Here is a 21,550-nt window from a genome sequence, read left to right as displayed (position 1 = left end):
GAGTACCCAACCCAGGCTGAAGCAGTCTTTGATGGTGGTCAATTTATAACCTTTTAAGGAAATAATGAAATACATATGTGGGCTCTTTTTAAAAAAATTTAATTAAAATTTTTTTTATTCTCACATTAGTAAATATGCAGTGTAGTCTTGGCTTCAGGAGTAGAACTTAGTGATTAACTCCTTTTGTATGACACCCAGTGCTCATCCTGAAAAGTGCCCTCTTTAATGTCAGTCACCCATTTAACCCACCCTCCTCACCCCCATCAATCTTCAGTTTGTTCTCTGTATTTAAGAGTCTTTTATGATGTGTCTCCCTACCTGTTTTTATCATATGTGAGCTCTAATGGATAAATCTGGGAATAAAGAAAGGGAAGAAGAAAGGAATCATGTAAGCACAACTCGTATAGCTCAGTAGACACACACAGCTTGATGTTTGTGGAGAGGTACATGGAGTCTTGTATTGGTAGAGTGTGAAGTTCAATTCAGAAAGTGACACAAGAATAGAGTGAAAAAGCAAGACAGTAAGAGGACATGAACAATCGGAGACTCTGGACCCTATTCTTTAACCTATGGCAGTCACTGAAGTGTTTTAAGAAAGAGTAAAGTTGGTCAATGTTTCTTTTTCTCTGACTTTGATAGAAGTTGGGAGGATGGGTTTGAGGGCATATGATTAGTAAAACAGAATCAGTAATGATTTTGCCTCGTTCCAGGAAATAGGTAGTAGGCAAGTGAATTGCATATATTTTTAGAGGGAGGGGCATATTGGTATATACATATATTTAGCTGGTGAAATCAACAGGATTTGCTGATTAGTGAGGGAGTGAGGAGTGTCAAGTCTTACCATCAGGTTTTTTAATTCAATGGAGCGTGATGACACAATATGAACTATGGACTCCAGGAGCAGGTGTGGAAGGAAGGATGATGGGCTTGCATGCTTGGAAAACAGCCGGTTGGGCATAACCAACAGGCATTTGGAAATAAAAATTGACAAAAGATGTAAAGTCAGAAATAAGGTTTGAGTGATATCAGCATATATAAGAGCTTGAGATACTCCCAGGAGTAGTTACAGGGTGAGAACAAAGTGAGGGTCCAAACAAAGCCTGTAAAACAGCAACATTGAAGAGCAGAGAAAGGGGGGTCTAACGAAGAGGCAACGTGTTCATTAGTCAGTGAAATAGGAGAGAACCATTGATTTGTAGTTTTAAGAAGGAAAAAGTAATCTATGGTGGCAAATGCAGCAGAAAAGTCCAATGAGATAGGGACCAAAAAAGTGCCCTTTGGATTAGGCTTTTGTAATATTTATACATTGTTCTAAACTATCAGAGTATTTTTTATTTTCTCATGAATACAAAATATGATACTACTATGGAATTCTTCACTCAAAACTGATGGGAATGCATAGCCAGCCAGGTCCAAGGAGTCTGAGGCTGAATTTTCTGTCCCCACCAGCCATCTATGGATATTAAACCCTTGAAGTGTTGTTAGTCCAAATTGACATGTGCTATAGTTGTAAAATATATACTGGATTTTGGAGGGTTAGTAGAAATAATATAAGACATCTCAATAATTTACAAGTCTGAAACATAGTATTTTGAATATACGGGGTCATATAAAATATATTTGTAAGTTTACCTTCATTTATCTACTTGAACTTTTCTTGTGTGACCACTAGAAAATGTAAAATTACCTGTATGGTTTGTATTTGTGGCTGAGATTATATTTCTCTTTGTGCCACTCTAGGCTATGTTGATTACCCTGGCATGTGCTTTTTTATAACATGAGGCACAGCCTCATTTTTTTCTGTGAATCTCACATAACCACTGAGCCCAGTTCAATGCCTGTGGTCTTTTATGCCAATTTGAGGAGACTTAATCCACAGTGGCCCTCCATTAACCTAAATGCCTTTGGTTTACTGACTACAATCAGATTGTGCTCACACATGTGCTGTATTGTCAATAATACAAATAGTTCTTGTTCTCTAACCAGTTCAAATTGTCATATTTTAGTTCCTCTTCTACGTTTTTTTTTTTATGTGTCCTATATCTATGATAATATAAAGTTAAATCCATAGACTGGAATAATAGGATCTGGTAAAGGCAACCTATTTCTGTCTACCAAAACTAAAACAAACCTAGGTTAGAATTTTCTGGGCAGCCCTGTACTTATACTCTTACTTATGATATTGTAAGTTTTGAATTAGGATGATTAATATTGTTTTGTTATTAATATTAATCTTATTATTTAAACTATTATTAATATTTTATTTTATTAATATTATTAATACTATTTTATTAACTTCTCAATATGGAATATACCTTTAAGTTGTATAAGACTTAATAACATTAACTAGATGAAATAGTTGAAATGCTTAACTAATTAATTTCATATGTCACAAACACATTAGCAGAAATACAGACCTTTTCCATAATATACTTGGAATATTTCTATTTCTGCTTTTGAAATATAAATGCATAATTTCTCTGTAAAAAATACCAGGTACTCCAAAATTTTTTGTATATGATGTATTTCACTATCAGAGTGAAAATAACATGAATTTAATTATTACTCTCACATTATACTAAATAATTCAACATATGCTATTAGTCAATACATTATTCAGTATTTTCTTCATAAGTAAGACATTCCATTACTATAAATTAGTACTAATTATAAAAAATTACTCAAGAACAAAGTTATATCAAACAAAAGAATTAGCAGCTCCTTATTAGGCATGCCATCATCTATTAAATGTACAATATATTCATATATACTAGTCAGGAATGAAATTTCAATTTAAAGCAATTATAATTTGTTTTTGGTGTACGTTTCAATCTGATCAAACTAATAAAAGAATGTTTTCTTACTGTAAAGCTGGCAATTAGCCAATATTATTTTATTTGTCTATCATCTATTTATTTGATATTGAAACAAATTGATTCAGTTATTTACTGAATTGAACTATTTTTACTTGCAGAGCCACTATTTTCCATAAATAAAAAGGCATTATTCTTTTCTCCCATTCTATCTTTTATACTACTCTTCACATATGTACACATGAATGAAGAAGTGGTAACAGGTTAGCATGCATGTATCACTTAGTTTATGCTATATTTCTTTCTCATATATAATTTGCATGAGAAAGATTAGACCAAATATAAAAATAGGTTTGCTTACAAGGTGGTTTGTCCCCATTCTCTTCCAGCAGAACTGGCTGAAACACTATGGAACATGCCCAGGAAGAATGGTATATGCTTGTGAACCTTTGGTGTTGGTGTCTTTAATGGCTGTTGTCCCTACCATGAAACTTCTTCAATTCCCATGGAAGCCCCCTTGGCCCACACAGCCATACAACATGATCAGCAAGAAATCTTACCTCTCATTTGACATAACCAGTTACTTGACATTACTAGTCACCATAGTAAGAAGTTAGCCAAAATAATTTGGTGTCATACAGATAAAAGATCAGGATAATTTGTTTCTATAGGCTGCATATATTGGCAATCTTGGTTCAAAGAAATCAAATAAGATACAAAGAAATATTAAAAATAAAACCAATAACTGTGGTGTCTGGGTCGCTCAGTCAGGTAGGCATTTGACTCTCGATTTTGGTTCAGGTCATGATCTCATGGTTTGTGAGATTGAGTCCTGTGTTAGGCTCTGTGCTGACAACATGGACCCTGTTTGGGATTTTCTGTCTCCCTCCCTCACTGCCCCTCCCCTGCTTGCTCTCACTCTCTCTCAAAAATAAACATTATAAAACCCAAATATGTAAGTAATATTGCAAATCTCCAGCTTTATTCCACTAAAAAAACCAAACCTGGTTTACAGAACTATTTTAATGAGTTAATGTGTGTTAACTACTTTTTATTCTTAACTTTTCATGTGTTAACAGTGTACTATTCCGTAGTTCCATTCAACTTTTAGGATTCTTTGTTTTAGTTCTGTAAAAAAAATGCCATTGGTATTTTGATGGAGGCCCCAAATAACCAACCAATCTTGAGAAAGAAAACAAATCTGGAGGTATTACATTCCTTGATTCAAACTACAAAGCTACAGTAATCAAAATAGTATGGTATTTACGTGAAAACAACCACCTAGATCAATAGAATAGAAATTCCAGAAATAAACTCACACATAATGTCAATTAATCTATGACAAAGGTGGCAAGAATATACAGGGAGAAAAAGACTGTCTCTTCTTTGAATGGTGCTGAGAAAACTGGACGGGTACATGCAAAGGAATGAAACTGGACCCCTCTCTTACATCACATACAAAAATAAATTAAGGGGCACCTGGGTGCTCAGTAAGCTAAGCGTCTGACTCTAGGTTTTAGATCAGGTCATGATCTCACTGTTTGTGGCTTTGAGTCCTGGATCTGGTTCCACACTGACAGTATGGAGCTTGCTCTCTTTCCCTCTCTTTCTGCCCCTCCCTGGTTTGTGCTTGCTCTCTCACTCTTGAAAGAAAAAAAGAAAAGAGGGAGGAAGGAAGGAAGGAAGGAAGGAAGGAAGGGAGAAAGAAAGAAAGAAAGAAAGAAAGAAAGAAAGAAAGAAAGAAAGAAAGAAAGAAAGAAAGAAAGAAAGAAAGAAAGAAAGAAAAAGAAACCAAGGCAGGCAGGAAAGAAGGGAGGAAGAAAGAAAGAGTAAAAATGTACTTAAGAGTTGAATGTAAGACTTAAAACCATAAAACTACTAGAAGAAACCATAAGCAGTAAGCTCTTTGATACTGATCATAGCAATAGTTTTTTTGAACCAGTCCCCTCAGACAATGACAACAAAGGCTAAAATAAACAAATAGGATTATATCAGACTAAAAGTTTTTGCACAGTGAAGGGAACCATCAACAAAATGTAAAGGCAACTTACTGAATGGGAGTGGATATTTACAAATCATACATACAATAAAGAGTAGATATCCCAAACACACAAAGAGCTTCTCCAACTTGCTATTAAAAAAAACTGATTACAAAATGGGCAGAGAAGTTAAATAGACATGAAGACGGCCAACAGGTACATGAAAAAATACTCAACATCAGCAATTATCATGGAAGTGCAATCCAAAACCCATAATGAGATATTACCTCAAAGCTGTCAGATAGGCTATTGTCAAGAAGGCAAAAAGTAACCAGCATTGGTGGGATGTGGAGAAGAGGGAATTCTCCTACACTGTTGGTGGGAATGTAAATTTGTGCAGCCACTATGGAAATAGCGTGGAGGTTCTCAATAAAAGAGCTGCCGTTAAGATTCAGAAATTTCAGGGGTGCCTGGGTGGCTTAGTCGGTTAAGCGTCCGACTTTTGCTTAGGTCATAATCTCGCGGTTCGTGGGTTCGAGCCCCGCGTCAGGCTCTGTGCTGACTGCCAGTTCAGAGCCTGGAGCCTGTTTCGGAGTCTGTGACTCCCTCTCTCTCTGACCCTCCCCTGCTCATGCTGTCTCTTTCTCTCTCTCCTAGAAATAAATAAAAAATATTAAAAAAAAAAAGATTCAGAAATTTCACTTCTGGGTATTTACCCAAAGGAAATAAAAACACCAATTTGAAAATATATATACAACTTTATGTTAACTGTAGTATTACTTACAATAGCCAACATATTGAAGTAATCTATGTCCATTGACAGATTAAGGATGGAAAAGATATGTTACATGTATACAATGGATCCAACCACATAAAAGAATAAAATCTTGCCATTTGCAACAACTACAATGGACCTAGAAGTCATTGTGCTGAGTGAAATATATGCTGTATGATTTCCCTTATATATGGAATCTAAAAAACAAAACAAATGAAGAAACAAAAGAAAACAGATTCATTGGAAAAGCGGACAAACTAGCGGTTCCCAAAGCGAGGAGACAGTGGAGGGTAGACAACTTAGATAACAAAGATAAAAGGCACAACCTCCTAGCTATGAAATAAAGAAGTATGGGAATGTAATGTACAGCATAGAAAACATAGTCAATAATATAATAGATGATAACTGAACTTAAGGGGATCATTTCATAATGTATATAAACATTAAATTACAATGGTATACACCTGAAACTAATGTACATTGTTGAGCAACATGAGATTCCCTGCCTTCTGGTTGAGTCCTGCAACCCCAGAAGTGGGTAGGGGTGGTTAAGGGAGCTCCTAAGGCCACTCCAGCACACACCGCCGTGGACACACTCCGGCAGGCACATAGCAGCCCCATTACAGCCTGCTGTCAGTCATCCAGAGACCTCATATAAGGGCCTGTCTTCACTCACCCGCTGTTCCTGGAGGCTCACATGCTTTGACCTTTGAATGTGACAAGTTTGCCTCATTTGGAGGTGAGTGTAAGAGTGTTTAAGGAGATGTGTGAACCAGATCCTGACAAGGACCAGGGTAAATCTGCTCAGCACCTCTGCTTGTGATTTCTCATGGATTGTAAAGGATCTGGCTAACAATTTAAAATGAGTTTAATTTTTGGAGTAGCCATCAGAGTGAGTTTAAGCCTAATTCTGCCACTAAAACCCCATAGTTAGCTTTCCGCCACTCAGAAGATAATAAATCACAATAACTCAAAACATATTTACTTAAGAAACGGTCTCCTATTTTTAGTTTCTGACATGTGCACTGGGGACAGAATTCTTCTCCTTCCACCAACAATGTAAATGGACATGTTGAACTTCTAGCTTTCACATTTCAAGTTTAAACTGCCGCTTCCCTTTTTAAGATCTCATTTTATAATAAATGTGATGGACTTCACCTGTACAAAAATATTAATATGGAATCTATAATCATTTTTCTGCCTCATAGCTCCTGGCTCCATAGTAAGGCCCAAATACATGCCTTATTCAGTCTTTTCTTAAAACATGAATGTATATTGTTATTGCTTCCATTGTTTTTAAGACAACCAATGAATCAAATCAGTTGTGATCCCTCCTCTCTGTCAGAGTCCCTAATGTGAAAGCTCTCCATGGTGACTTCAAGAAGCCAGACCTGCTAATGCCCCTCATGATGTGAGGAAAGGGCAACAACCAATCCCTCAGACTTTGGGGAAATGAAGAAGGAAAGACCCATGGCGATGCTGGATCCCATTCCTACGTCCCCACAGGAGGAAGAGCCACATCCACCTACCCCAAAGCAGCTTCCTCCCCTGGGAGCCTGGTCACACCCCCTGCAGCCTCTGGACTCTGAAGAGCAGCACCGTCCATGGCCCCAGTAGCCTGCAGGGCTGAGCTGCGGCCTTTGCAAGGCCACTGCCTAGTTGCAGCATGTTTTCCAGAGCACCTTTCAGTGTCTTCACACACTGTCATCTAGCTCACAGATGCAACGCTATCACCAGGGACCTTGTCTCCTCTCTATTGTCCTGGGATGCACCCAGAGATGGCATTGTTCTCAAAACAATCTAGATGCCATGGCACACCTATTGTCTGGTCCACGTAGAGCTTGTTCTCAGCTTTGGAAGTAGCACCAGCTCCTTATTCTGCAGGGACAAGAGGGAGACAGAGACAGGATTCAAGCGAGTAGTAAGGCCATTGGAGAAACTGAGCAAGGAGCTATAAAGGATGTTGGAGAAGATGTTAGAAGACCCAGAGGAACAAGAGGAAATGGATTTTACTGGAAGGAACAAAAATTCTAGTAAAGATGGGATAGGTGGCATCTGGGAAATAAAAACAGATGCTGTAGAAGCTAAAAGTTGAATAAAAAGAACCCATTCCATCCAAATTTCAGAAAGAAAGAGGCATCTTTTACATAAAGGATCTAAAAGAGAAGCTTTCATTTTTGTTTGTTTGTTTGTTTTTTACTTAGAAGGAGGAAAATTAGAGTATGAACTGGACGATGAAAAGGACCTAGCACTTCTCTTTCTGTGTGGGGTAAAATTATATTCAACCAAAAAATAACCAGAGGCTGAAGCCATGGGCTCAGGAACGAAAAAGGAGGCAATGATAGTGTTCACTGGAAGCTTGTTGGATCCTATGTACTTTGAGATTGCTGAGTCAGGAGGCAATTATTGGAAAAAGAAAACCAAAACTGGGAAGGAAAGATTTGTATGGTAATGATAATGACAGATTCCTCAATCTGACTGACCTGGTTGAGAAGAAGCCTCCAAACCAAATGAAGAAGGCTGAAAATTTGACAAGAAGTCAGAGACCTTTTAGACATTGGTTGCAAAGTTAAATGATAGTGAAAGGCAATTCTCTGAAATCTCTGAGAGACTAAAAGCCTCAAGCAAAGCTCTATCAGAATCACCAACTTGAGACATTTTAGATGCTTTTATGTCAGAAAAAAAATCAAGGAATGCATTAGGTGGTGTGTCATGGAAGAAACTACTCAAGGACTTACAACTAAGGAAACAAAGACAGATTTAAAGGGTTGATAAAACTGTAAAGCCCACAGAGATATCAGAACTAAAGAGACAAAACCAAAAGAAAAACTGGAAATAATACTAGAGATGTAGGAAAATGAGCAAAAAAGCTTACATTGGTTGTCTTTGGTGCCATGAAAGAAGGAAACAAATTCAAATTAAAAACTGGAACTGTAGAGAAATGACCTCTCCAAACATCCTGAACTCCCTCTGACTGTAATGAGATTAAAAGATGAACTTGATGTGGAGGAAGAGGAGGCTGTGGAGGAAGAAGAGAACATGAAGGAAGGAGTATGGAAGGAAAAAAATGTTGAGTGAAAGTAATAGGCTATGGCTGAAGTCAGAGCCAGAAGCAGTACCAGAAATGCTTCTTACATGCTTTGAGGAAACAAAATCCCCTAAAAGCATGACTCAGCCAGATGGAACAGAATAAGTGTTAACAAGAGTTTAGCAGAGTAACTTCATCTTTCAAGGAACTCCAAGCAGCAAAGAATGAATGTAAAAAATACAGAAGAGTTAAAGAAAGAGAAAGCCACCAGTCCAAGCAAACAGTCACCAAAACATTCCTCTAAATATCCAGAAGATGACCCAGCCTGCTGTGGATGGTTCCCAACTGAAGCCCAAAGTGATGTGGAAGGAGGCATTTCATGAAAATATGGCTTTTGATTGCTTCAGAGTTACACAGCAAGACACTGTAGACCGAGTGGCATGGGAAACATGGACTCTATAACACGGTGAAAGGCCAAAGTAGGAGTTCAGATGATCTCTTGTAAAATGTGGTAACTGGTCTCTTCTTCCATGCTTTTGGCTTCTAAATTAGTCTAGCTATCCTATTCTTACTCTCCTGAATTTGGTATTTATGTTTAAAAGTGTTTGTGTACATATATAAAAATGGAGCAATATATTTTGCAAATTATTAAAGTGAGGGTGTTGACTCTATCAAATGAGAAGGCAGAATTTTATTTTATTTTATTTTGTTGAAAAATGAAAGTTTTATTTCTTTTTTAAAACATAATTTATTGTCATATTGGCTAACATACAGTGTGTACACTGCTCTTGGCTATGGGATTAGATTACCATGGTTCATTGCTTATATACAACACCTAGTGCTGATCTCAACAAGTGCCCTCTTCAATGCCCATCACCCATTTTCCCCTCTCCCCCACCCTCCCATCAACCCTCAGTTTGTTCTCTGTAGTTAAGAGTCTCTTATCGTTTGCCTCCCTCTCTCTCTGTAACTAATTTTTCCCCTTCCCTTCCCCATGGTCTTCTGTTAAGTTTCTCAAGTTCCACATATGGGTGAAAGCGTATGATATCTATCTTCCTCTGACTGACTTATTTCACTTAGCATAATACCTTCCAGTTCCATCCACATAGCTGTAAATGGCATGATTTTATTCTTTCCCATTGCCAAGTAGGATTCCATTGTATATATAAATCACATCTTCTTTATCCATTCATCAGTTGATGGACATTTAGGCTTTTTCCATAATTTGGGTATTGTTGAAAGTGCTGCTATAAACATTGTGGTACATGTGTCCCTATGAATCAGCACTCCTGTATCCTTTGGATAAACTCCTAATAGTGTTATTGCTAGGTTTTAAAGTATAGTTCTATTTTTTATTTTTTGAGGAACCTCCAATACTACCCATAGCAATCTTCATATTCAGTGCAATCTCAATCAAAATTGGACTGGTATTAGTCTCAAAGCTAGAACAAACAATCCTAACATTTGTATGGAACCACAAAAGACCCTAAATAGCCAAAGTAATGTTGAAAAAGAAAACCAAAGTGGGAGGCATCACAATCCCAGACTTTAGCCTCTACTACAAAGCCATAATCATCAAGACAGTATGGTATTGGAACAAAAACAGACACATTATCCAAAATCTATAAAGAACTTACCAAACTCAACACCAGAAAAACAAATAATCCAGTGAAGAAATGGGAAGAAGACATGAATAGACACTTTTCCAAAGAAAACATCCAGATGGCCAACAGACATATGAAAAGATGCTCAACGTCACTCATCATCAGGGAAATACAAATCAAAACCACACTGAGATACCACCTCATGTCGTTCAGAGTGGCTAAAATGAACAACTCAGGAAACAACAGATGCTGCTGAGGATGTGAAAAAAATGGGAACTCTTTTGCATTCTTGGTGGAAATGCAAACTGCTGCGGCTGCTCTGGAGAGGCAAAATTTTAATTATCATGACAAGGAAATAAACACTTTGATAGGCAGTTCTGTTTTTCAAGTTTATTGTTTTTTTCCTACTATTTCAAGCTTTATAATAAAACAAAAGTTAAAATAGGATATTTCCCTTGTATATCACAAGTATCTTCTCCTTTCATAAGGGAGAAGATATATAGATTGCATTTTTGAGTTTGCTAGTGTGAAAGCTTAGTTTGGGAATTTAGGGTCTTTTATATTCAAAAATTATTTCAGGTAAATATTTTGAAAATTGTCTTTTTTTTTAAAGTTTATTTTTGAGAAAGAAAGAGAGCACATGAGCAGGGAAGGGGCAGAGAGAGAGAGAGAGAGAGAATGAGAATCCTGAACAGGCTCCATGCTGTCAGCACAGAGCCCAATGTGGGACTCAATCTTATGAACCATGAGATCATGACCTTAGCCAAAATCAAGAGTCAGAGGCTAAACCATCAGAGCCACTCATGTGCCCCAAGATAAATATTTTGAATGCATACTTTTCTCCATCAGAGTAAAAAGAAGAGATTTATTTTTAGGGTTACCTGTGGGGTAAGAAAACAACATATTTACCAAGAGGACAAAATTCAGAAGAACAGAAGGTTTTGGTAAATAATATTGCATTGAACATATCTTAACACATTAGTTTATGGTTACCTTTTTTAAAAAAAATTTTAAATGTTTTTTTATTTATTTCTAGGAGAGAAAGAGAGAGAGGGAGAGAGAGAGAGAGAGAGAGAGAGAGAGACAGCGTGAGCAGGGGAGGGTCAGAGAGAGAGGGAGTCACAGACTGAAACAGGCTCCAGGCTCTGAGCTGGCAGTCAGCACAGAGCCCGACGCGGGGCTCGAACCCACGAACCGGGAGATCATGATATAAGCAAAAGTTGGACGCTTAACCGAGTAAGCCACCCAGGCGCCCCAGTTTATGGTTACCTTGCATTTAAAGTAGTTTCAAAAAATCTGATGTCACAAGACAGCATTTTTATATGACATTTCAATTTGTTACCTAGTGACAAGATTTTGAATAATATCTATAAATGCATATAAACTACTAAGGGAGAAGTAAGAAATGGAGCAGAGTAAATTAAGATGACCTAGTAGTATCTTACCTCAATAATTTCAGGGTGTACTGGAACTTTAATAACCATTAGTAAATTCAATGGAAGTAAATCAATTCCAATATATCCATTCTTGATCATCCTTAAATTGAAAATATATTAGTATTGTACATACATGGAATCACATATTGGCTGCATCTAGACTGAATTACACCTGTATATGTATTTTCTTTGGTGAGAGCAGTGTTTTGTTAATTGTATTTTAAATTTGAATGCTTCTAAATGGAGCAGATATTACCTGCTTCAGTATGTTTCTAAATTTGAAAATATTCAGTGAGAAACATATTTTATGTTACCCAGCCCTATACTGTCTCCCTCCCCACTTTTCCCAATCTTGTCACTCACATATAGATACACACACACACACACACACACACACACAAATACAAAAGAGTCTTACCCTTACTGCACTTATGTTCTGATCTATTCTGTTGTGTCCTGTTCTGTTCCATTCCATTCCATTCCGTTCCGTTCCATTCCATTCCATTCCATTCCATTCCATTCCATTCCATTCCATTTTCTATTCTTCACTTTAAAAGGACTGACTATGGCCCACTGAGTTCAAACTAAAGTCTGAGAAACAAGCTCTACTCCCTTACCCTTGGCAAATACCTTTCATTACCCTTGGCATTATACCTTTTTCATTACCTACCCTGCCCTCAAAGACATCTGGACCTGTAATTATTTAACTGAAGGAAGAACCTGTGTTCTAAAGTCTAAAGAGAAAATTCTCAGAAACTAACTAGCTGGTCAGAGAGAGACTATAACAATGTTGGAGGGGAGCAGAATTTTAGATCCAGGAAAGGAGGATAAATAATGTGCCTATTACAATTGATAGTTAAGCACCAGGATAGCCAATGAAACTTGGAAATAAGAGAACATGCTTTTGGCTGCAAGAATAGAAAACCCAAACTGCCTTAAACAGTAGGGTTATATATTAAAAACAAATTGGCTTTTCACTGCTATTTGAAGAATATTCAACCCTCAAACCATGGCCCTGGCTTAACTAAAAAAGTAGAAGCCTGTTTTTCTCACGGAATTAGTACATTCTAAAGTGTATGAAAATATTACTTTTGAAATCCACTTTAGTGAGTACCAAATTAGTGGAAATGAATTGGGAAACTTCCTTAAACGATAATGGACATACTAACATCATGGAAAGTTTGCAGCAGTAAAAAGGGACTTACAGGACTTTCAGTACTGATGTTCCCTGAACTCAACTTCATAATCATATGTCCCGGATTAAACCACAAAACATTTAATATATCTCCAGCACGTATCTGAGATACATAGAGCCAAAGTGAGAAAAACAGTCACTAGCTTGTGCAATTTTTTAAGGAACAGTATGTGAAGTAAGAGGCTTGCAATTGCATTTTATCTTCATGCAGGAATCAGAGTCTCTATGTGGATGTTCAGGAATGATGACCAAGGGAGAATTTTGTTGTGGAAATATTCACAGCACACTTGGGCATGACGATTTTAATTTAATAGGTGCTATAAGGGGAATTGCCTTTTTATATATCTTTCTTGCTTGTTTTATTTTTATTTGTAACAGAAAGGCAATTCCATGACAGTGGACCTCTGCGGGAGTCACAGAATAATGGAATGAAAAAAGATTGAAAAAAGAGAAATTCTCATTTGAATAGGCAGTGGTACAAGCTGGAAAGCTGCTGAAACCAACAAAATGGTGTGTTTAGGATTAATGTTTTCCATGATCACATTTAACCGATACTACCAGTATTGACAAAAACCTTACTTAAAAAATGCATTTTACTTCTCATTAGTTTAGAAGATCTTAATGCTCCCTCCCCCAATACAGAGGAAATACCAAAACATAAGTAATATTTTCATTTAATCTTGATAGATAACCACATACATAGTAATCAAATATTCTAGGTTTTTGAGACACCCCCCATTTCAAATGTTCTGTCATTTGTAAGAATATTTATACCTATCAGTTCATATTTTCTGATTTGTATTATTAAAACACATTCACTCTACCAAAGATAACAATATGCATGAGAGTATTGACTTTATTTTTGTAACTGTGTTCTTGTTTGGATCCTTCTTATTCAAAACAAAATTCTTCTCTTTTTCTTTCAACTACATCCTGTCACTAAGAATTAAGAAGTATTGCTAACATTTGTTATAATCAGAAATGCCAGAGTTCTAATTTTAAGGCAATGCCAACCTAAATTTCACGGTAAAGTATCAGGTATTAAAGAAATGATGCATTGTGGCATTTCCATTAAATATACTCATAATTGTATGTTTTGCTTTATGCGGATTCCAGCTTCAGAGAGAAACTTTCATAACCTATGCCACTGAATTATCCAGTAAACAACTGGGCCTAGATGGTAACAAGTGAATTTTGTGAAATGAAAAACTCAACCAGCATGGACTTTCATAAAACAAATGATCAGAAACTTTTTTTGCCAAATATTATGTTTTAAAGTCAAACTTATCCGTGTAACTAGAGATGACATTTAATTTTATAGTTTCTTGTTCATGGAGTGAAGGCTATATTTGAGATCAATATTGTTAGAAAAAAAGAAAAAATACCCAAATGTTGTCAGTTTTGCATTATTAATCAGATTAAGAGAGGGAGTATGTAATTGGGAGAAGCAGTCTAGGCGATGTAGGTTGGCAAACCAACTTTGAGCACGTTCAGAATTGTTTCCCGTTACCGCTGTGTGGCTATGTTATGCTGTGTGAGGATTTTGAGAACACCCCGGAAGCCTTTTGGGAGGATAAAAAGAATTACTGTATCTAAAGTGCTCAGCACATTGAAAGTATGAATACTAGTTGTTATTGTTACTATATTATTATTAGCTACTCTGTCTGCAGCTTTGCTTTCTATAAGACAAGATTACAGATTTAAGTATCAGAAGCATCAGGGTGGTGTTTCCCACTACGTGGAGGGAGTTTTCAGTGAAGGCAACATAAAAGTAAGCTGAGATAAGAGATCAGAAGGTTCAAGTCTATGATTTCAGTGCTCCCAATACCTGCTTGCATTCCAGACTCTCTTGCAATTTGATTGATTAACCTTTTTCTTATGACCAAATGAAGATTTCTGTCATTTTCAGCCAAAAGAGTTCACACGAAGAACTACTGAATAAATTTAAGTATAGGAAACTGAAAGTGGCTATTCAAACACAGTTGGTAGAGTTTGATGGGGATGAAATAATAGTACCTTTTCTGCCTTCATGATTCTGGAACAGATTGAGAGATGAACACATGGAAAACAGAGGTGAAGATATTATTAATATTAAAAAAGTCAATGTTGATTCAGTGTGCATGGACTTCTAGGTCTGGACCCTGGAATTAAGTTTTCCATTGGTCACAGTCAGAGTGAGGAAACCACAAGATCAGTGAACAGTCAGTCCTTTAACTTAATGCATGGGATAGAAAAAAGTATGTCTTATATAGACAGGCTGGCTGACTCAAAAAAGGTACCTGCAGGGAAGTCTCCATCTCCTCCTAGGGGGAAGATGGAGTGAAATCTTCCAAGAAGAGCCAACATTATTATTCCAACTGAATTTCCACATGAGTCCATGACATACAGTGGTTGCTCCCTAAAATAAAAGTATCTCTTTGAAAATCGTGGGAAGACTTTGGAATTGGATCACATTTAAATTTCACTCCCTCATTTCTCAGATAAAGCCATTTAGTGTTTTAAGTGTAGATCTATGAATCTATAAAATGGAGAATAATATTATCTATATTCGTGTGATTGTGAAAGTTATATGGAATGTGAGTGCAATATAAAATATTTTATTACATGAAATTTTTAAGTATGTGTAATTTAATTTTTAATTTAATGGCAATTATCAAAGTTTTACTTGACATGTTAGATATACTTTTTGTAGAAAATGTCATAATATTTATCTTTCCTAAGTCAGATTATATCAAACTCCAAACCATTATATTTCCTAGCTGGTGAAATTCAATCTGTTATTATTGGGATTCCCTTCTAACCTCCAAAGTTATATGAAGATCTCTATGCTCGTGTACTTACTGGTCAGGACCAATCAGTTGAGATTGGAACCTTCATCACTACCTAATATCTCCTGATCTTCGCTAAGTCTGGAGACCCCCATACCTAGGATTCAATCAACCTGTGTGGTTCATGCAAGCTTCTCCTCACCAAGAACTGCCATGAAACTGGGGAACTAAAAAGCCAAGGAATCTATAGAACTTCACCTCTAGAAAAATTATGGGTTCTCTCTCTTCCTGAATGCCTTTTATCTTCTCACCCCTCTATTCTAGCGTATTCCTACAAAGAAACAGAGATAACTGAAATACAAAAGCCAGGTTGGAAGGCTGCCTATTGGCTTTTGGCCTGCTGAAGAGTTCCATGTAATTGCCTGAACTCTTAGAACAGAGCAGTATATATGATTAAAAACCAAACCCAAAGCAAAACAGAAACTAGTGTGTTTATAAATTGTCCTGACAGTATTATTTAATTTATTTTCCCTGGATATTTTAAAAAAAACATAATCTCCCTTAGACGAATGCTAGTAGTGTATTCCTCCTCTTTTTCCTTTTTTTTTTTTGTTCTTCTTTGGCTAGAAATTCCATTAAGGGAAAATAATATTTTATATATTTTTGGTTTTGAATTGTTTTGTAGTATGTAGTAAGAAAATATATACTTATCAAAATCAAATAAACTGGAAAAGTTTTAATTATTTTCCAAATAACTTCAACACAGTGTATTACAGCTCACTATGGAATGAAAACCATTTTTAATGAGGTGACAAAAACTCATATTCTAAAATTTGGCTTTTAAAATTGTCTCCAAACCAGTTATTATTCCATGAAAGGGGAAGCTGAACTTTCCTGGAGAAAAAAAAAAAACACTAACCTTTTAAAAAACAATTATAATCCTTGACTATTTGAGCTGTTCTGAGAGAACAGGAGAAATTTTAAACTAGCCAAGAGAAAAAACAAAACAACAACAAAAACTAATATCAGCTGAAGCAGAAGGTTCTAATTCATTGGAACTTATTTATTATATGCTTGAGAGATTCTGTGAGCTGCATAAAGCTGGGTATTAATACTTGGGCAAGCAGAAGACAGACAAGGCAGATGTTGCATTAACCAAAACTCTCTGGAATCGGAGAGCAGCCGTGTGGTTTGAGATGGCCATTCTGGCACATAATTTATGCAAGGACCAAAATAGATACTACACAACATTAAAAATAATAATAATAAAATAAAAATAAGGACACTTAAGGAGAAAGAAAGCTAAATTGCATTGTAAGACCTAGGTAAAATCAAATTATATCCCCTTAACAATGGAGTAGTCAATCATAATATATGAGAATTAAGGTTTTCCCCAGGCAATAAACCCTAAATTCCCAGAGTCAATTGAAATGTAAATCACCTAGCCATCATTTTAAATCTAATATATCTTCATTAACCTAAAAGTATAGCTAGCCAATGCAGAGTCCATCTCAATCATAATTCAGAATAGTGCCATCAATTCACAAATGACTTCTAAATTCTCATCTGTCAAGAGAATTAAGACCCTGACAGCTCTAACATTCTGTATAGTAGGCTGCATGTTATAATGGAAAGAGAATCTGACAGAACCAGATTTTCTCAACGTCATTAGTTACTAAAGAAGTTTTTTGGGGGTAAAGTCTTTCAAATTTCCTGACCCTCAATTCCTTCAACTCTAAAGCGAGAATATCCTTACTTGCTATCTCACATATGTTCCATTCCTCCCTCTCGAGCCCACACAGGTTAGTCTTCCTTTCTATCTCTCTACTGTGAGCGCTCTTGCCAAAGTCACTCTTGACCTCTGTCGTACTAAATCTGATGATCAGATGCCCATCCATATTTTACGTGATTGTCAGCAACATTTTACAGAGTGTACTCATTCAGCTTGACTTTCTAGGTTACCATTCTCTTTTGGTAGAACTCCTACTGCCTTAGCTATTCATTGTCAGTCTCCTTTCAAATTCTCTTCTTTATTCGAAAATTAGAAAATAGTACAAAGAATCTTCAAACTGAGTGTTAGCATACATGTTGTTTTATGCTTTGACAACACGCAAAATATCTGAGGGTTTCATTGGCTGCAATCTAATCAGTTAGCTTGCTGCAGTTTAATATATATTGACAGAAAGCATAAGGATTCAGTTGATTACTCACAGCAATAGCAGTGGCCAATGTACCATTGTGTCAGTCACCTTAGCCCCTGTTCCCGCAGGGTGATGTGGTGAAAGCTAGCCACTGTGTATGCACACAATAGAGTATATTACAGGAGAGGGCACCGATATTAGGGAGCCTGATCTTATATAGAAGGTTATAAGCAAATCTGTCTGTCTTCTCCTCCAGACAGAGAGATTATTTTATTACCCTAATAATATAAGTATTTATCTAACTCTTGAGGAACATAACTAGTTTTATTTATTATCCTGGAATGTTAAGAAATTTATTCAAGGGGAGGGAGATGCTTTCTTTAATATCTTGGAAACTAAGCAAAGCAAATCTTTGGGGAGGAAGATATTTCTATCTTCCCTGAGAGCTAGCTTATACAAAAATACTTGAAAATGCCATTTAAAGCAAATTAGTTGTTAATGCCTACACACGACAGACCAACAGAAAATTATCTCCCAAACACAAACTTATTTTCTTTTTAAATAATGAAACTATGGTTTGCTTGCCTTGATTTGGCTTTGACATTAAAATTAGTATTACTTTTTGTTGTTGTAATTTATTTCTTTAAATTCAAGTTAGTTAACATAGTGTGTAGTATTAGTTTTAGGAATAAAATTCAAGGATTTACCACTCAGGTATAACACCCAGTGCTCATCCTAACAAGTGCCCTCCTTAATACCCATCACCCAGTTAGGCCATCTCCCCACCCACCTCTCCTCCAGCAACCCTCAGGATGTTCTCTCTATTTAAGAGTCTCGTAAGTTTGCCTCCCTCTCCATTTTTATCTTATTTCTTTTGATGATTTAGAGTTTAAAACAGTTTCTAATTTCATGTTGGAATATTCCACAATATCCACATCTTCTTCACTGCGATATTTTCATTTAGTTAGAAAGAAATGAAGCCTATAATGAATATTCAAACACTGAAAATCACCTGTCAATATATTGTGTAGAATTTTTAAAAAATTTATTTATTTATTTTGAGAGATACAGAGACAGTGCGAGTGGGGGAAGGGCAGAGAGAGAGAGGGAGATAGGGAATCCCAAGTAGGATCCCAATATGGAGCCAGATCAGGGGCTCAAACTCATGAATCATGAGATAGTAACCTGAACCTAAACCAAGAGCTGGATGCTTAACCAACTGAGTCATCCAGGAGCTCCTAGTGTAGCATTTGAATAATGCAACATTTGAATCTCTCCACAAGTTTAATAGCCTCAAATTATTTGCTGAAATTGCCAATTTAAAGGCATCATTCTCCCCAAATACAGTACTTCTTGGAATACTACTGAGGGTTTTCAAAAGATATGGTATGCACTTAAATTTGTTAAAAGTTATTTTATGTGTAAGTTATTTTCCCTGTTAGTAACAAACAGGACCACACACACACACACACACACACACACACTTTGTAAGGATTGCTGGAAAGAAATTCCTATATAGAAATGCTACCCTACCCCAGGGTTGAAAAGATTTCCCTTTACATTTTCTTCTAGAAGTTGGATAGTATTACCATTTGCATTTAAGCTTATAATCCATTTTTTTAAGCAACGGATTTATATTATCATACAACTTTGGAGGTCACATTCCAAAATGGGTCTCATTAGGCTAAAATCATAGTGCTATAAGAGTTTTGTTTCCTTGTGGAGGCTTTAGGGAAGAATTCATTTCTTACCTTCTCCAGCTTCTGGAGGCTAACCACATTCCTTAGTTCAAGGCCTCTTTCCTTGTTCAAAGCCAAGAATGGCTGGGTCAAGTCTTGCTTATATTTGTCACTCTGATGTTATTCTTATGCTTCTGTCTTTCACATTTGAAGACCCTTGAAATTACACTGCACCAATCCAGATAATCCAGGATAATATTCTTATTTTAAAGTCAGCTGAATATTAGGCAAATGTTAAGTTAATAATTATGCTAATTTTATGTATAGCACAAGGCAAGGGTTGATGTTCATTTCTCTCCATACAAATATTCAGAGTTTCAGAACTATCTATATGAATAAAGTAAAACAAACAAATTTTTTTTAATGCTTTATTTCTAGGAGAGAGAGAGAGAGAGAGAGACAGCATGAGCAGGGGAGGGTCGGAGAGAGAGGGAGTCACAGACTCTGAAACAGGCTTTAGGCTCTGAGCTGGCAGTCAGCACAGAGCCCGACGTGGGGCTCGAACCCTCGAACCGCGAGATCATGACCTAAGTGAAAGTAGGACGCTTGACCGACTAAGCCACCCAGGCGCCCTAAAACAAACACAAATCTTAACGTCTTTCATTTTCCCACTGAATTACCTTGGTACCTTCGTGCAAAATCCATTGGCAATATATATGTGGATTGATTTTTTTTTCTATTTCACAACTTATATGTTTATTATTTCACTAATTCCATACTCTATTGATTACTGTAGCTTTAAAGTAAAGCTTGAAATCAAGTAGACTAGTTCCTTGATTCCCTTTTATCTTTTAAAATTGTTTTGATATTCTTGGGGGTGCCTGGGTGGCTCAGTTAGTTAAGCATCCAACTCTTGATTTCAGCTCAGGTCATGATCTCATGGTCATGAGATCGAGACCCGTGTTGGGCTCTGTACTAACAATGTGGAGTCTGCTTGGAATTCTCTCTCTCTCTCTCTCTCTGCCCCTCCCCTCCTCATGCCTGGGCTTTCCCTAAAATAATAAATAAATAAATAAGTAAGTAAATAAATAAATAAAATAATTGTTTTGGTATTCAAAATTGAATTTCCACATAAATTTGAAGAATCATTTTGTTAATGTCACAAAAATGTTAAATTTTATTGGTGTGGAATTTTACCAACAGATTAATTTGCAGGGAATTGGTATCTTAATAACATTGAATTTTGCAACTGATGAACATGGCATATCTTTTCATTTAGGTCTTCTTTCATTTCTCTCAGCAGAGTTTTGTTCTGTTCAATGAAAAGATTTTTCACGATCATTGTTAAATTTACTCTTAAGTATTTTATGCTTTTTAAGGTCAATGTGAAATAAATGGCTTATAATTTATTTTATAATTGTTTGATTATTGTGCATAAAAGCAATCCATTTTATATATTATAGTTGTGTCCTATGACCTTGTTAATCATGTATTAGTTCTAGAAGCTTTTTTAAAAATATTTATTTATTTTCGAGGTAAAGAGACAGAACACTAGTTGGGGAGAGAGCAAGAGACACAGAATTCAAAGCAGGATCCAGGCTCTGAGCTGTCAGCACAAAGAACAATGCAGGGCTCAAACTCACAAACCATGAGACCATAACCTGAGCCAAAGTCAGATGCTTAACTGACTTAGCCCCCAATGCACCCTGGAAGTTGTTTATTATGTTTTTTTTTTTTTTTTTAATACATGGATTCCTTAAGATTTTCTATCTAAATGATTATGTCATCTGAAAATAAAAATTAACTTTCTATTTTCTGGTTGTTATGGCTTTTATTTCTTTTCCTTAAATTGTTACAGTTACTAGGACCTCTACTATGATTTTAATAACACGGGTGATATCAGATACCCTGGTCTTATTTTAGAGAAAAAAGAGTATTCAATAGTCATCAGTATGTATTTTGTAAATGTCCGTTATCAGCTTATATAAGTTCCTTTCTATTCCTTGTTTACTTAGAATTTTAATCTTGAATAAAGTGAAATTGTTCATATATTTTTTCTGCATTCTCTGACATCTGGCTTCCATGATTTCTGATAAAAACTCCACACCTGTTTGCATTGGTGTCCCCTTTCT

The 21,550-nt window shown here is 36.2% G+C and overlaps 1 pseudogene; it reads left to right on the top strand.

Moving 5' to 3' along the window:
* Nucleotides 1–7,527: 7,527 nt before the first annotated feature.
* On the top strand, nucleotides 7,528–8,978 carry LOC144227969 (kanadaptin pseudogene; annotated as a pseudogene).
* The last annotated feature ends 12,572 nt before the right edge of the window (nucleotides 8,979–21,550 follow it).

The sequence above is a fragment of the Crocuta crocuta genome, unplaced genomic scaffold (assembly GCF_008692635.1).
Source record: "Crocuta crocuta isolate KB4526 unplaced genomic scaffold, BGI_CrCroc_1.0 scaffold556, whole genome shotgun sequence".
Classification (NCBI taxonomy): Eukaryota; Metazoa; Chordata; class Mammalia; order Carnivora; family Hyaenidae; genus Crocuta; species Crocuta crocuta.
This window is presented reverse-complemented; position numbering and strand designations above follow the sequence as displayed.